This window comes from Geospiza fortis, unplaced genomic scaffold, assembly GCF_000277835.1.
Source record: "Geospiza fortis unplaced genomic scaffold, GeoFor_1.0 scaffold206, whole genome shotgun sequence".
Taxonomy (NCBI): domain Eukaryota; kingdom Metazoa; phylum Chordata; class Aves; order Passeriformes; family Thraupidae; genus Geospiza; species Geospiza fortis.
This window is the reverse complement of record NW_005054311.1, coordinates 4884729-4886235: the sequence shown is the minus strand read 5'-3', so window position 1 is coordinate 4886235 and position 1507 is coordinate 4884729.

Sequence of the window (1507 nt, the reverse complement as noted above, 5' to 3'; positions counted from 1 at the left end):
GGGGCCGGGGCTCTGCTTAGCGTCCCGGCCAAGCGCGGTGCCGGCCTGGGTCCCGGGCTCTCCGCGCGGTTTGAGGAGCCGGGAGGGCGCTTTGGTTGAGGGAATACGGATGGTCTCAGCCAGTTGGGTTGGGTTGGATGCTTTCATTTTCCCCCCGTTCCCGTGTCTGTGGGTCCCAGGCTTTCCTTCTTTTTTTTTTTTTTCTTTTAATGTGTATTTTTTTTCTTTTCGCAGTGATAGCACAAGGGAGGGTTTATTTTTCTTCTTCTTTTTTTTTTTTCCTAATTTTTCTTCTCTCTCTCTTTTAAGTCGGTGTTTAGAGGCGCTGGGGGCTTTATCCCCGTGTGGTTTTATTTACTTTCAGTGTGTTTTGTGCTAATGGTTTAACTGGATTTTGGGAATGAAAAGGAGCATCTGTTTGCGATCTGTGAGCTTCGCTTAAGCCCAAAATGGTCGTAGTGGCCGCAGTTTCGGATTTCACTTTCTTCTTATTAGTTTAAGGAGCAGTTGCAATTGCGTGTTGTGTGTGTTCTGTGCATAAAGTATATAAATAAAACCATAAACTATATAAACAAACTGCAAGTCTAGATGGTTATATAGTTTTATAAACAAGCGTGCACACAGAGCGTCAGACACATATCTAGTCCGTACACACAAAGACCTGTGCTCGGAATTTGAGGCTAGAGCCGCTGTCGATATCCTAGGAGAGGATGGCAGCGGGGTAGTTCTCTCTCCCTGCAAAGTGACAGAGAAGCTACTTGCTTTCCGTCTGTTCATAATACGGCGCATAAATTCTCGTGCAGTCTTTATTCGGGGTGGTAAAAAAGATCTGAGGGTCTCTCTTGTTTTTCCTGTTGAGAAGCAGTAGGCGAGTGGCTGGAAGTTGCAGCGAGGTTGTGAACTGTGCGGGATATTGGGCGATGTTGAGCCTGTGACTCTCCGATCTGCGGGGTACAGAGACGTGCTGAAAGTTAGCGAGTTTCTTAGGAATATCTTTAACTTTTCTTGCATTATGCAGACTTAAATAAGAGCAATTTAAACGTTAAAGAGCGAATTAAAATGCTAATTACATCGCATTTGAACAATTCGAAACGGTGCATATCTTCTGATTTGCAAATTGGATTTGCAATGCATTAGTGCAGTGAATTGCTAAGTGGCGGCTTTGTTGTATTTTCTATAGCAAAAAAGGAAACATCTTTTGAACCTGTGAGAGAAATGTTGATATCAAGACGCTACCTGTAGGGCCTCTAAAATGTCTGCGCGGTTCAAAAATTATATTGGGAAATATTCAATTACAAGGAGCTGAAATTAGCCAGAAAGATTAAAACATCGCCGATTTTAAGCGCGTGTGCTTGTGTCTGTGTGCTGGGCGGAGGAAGGGGGGGGGTGGAATTGTAACTTAATGGCCTTTGGGTGCTGCTACTCCCCCTCATAGAATATGGATACAAGACACCATCCCGGGGAAATACAAATATAACCGCCGATCTCGCCCTGCAAACTCACTAAA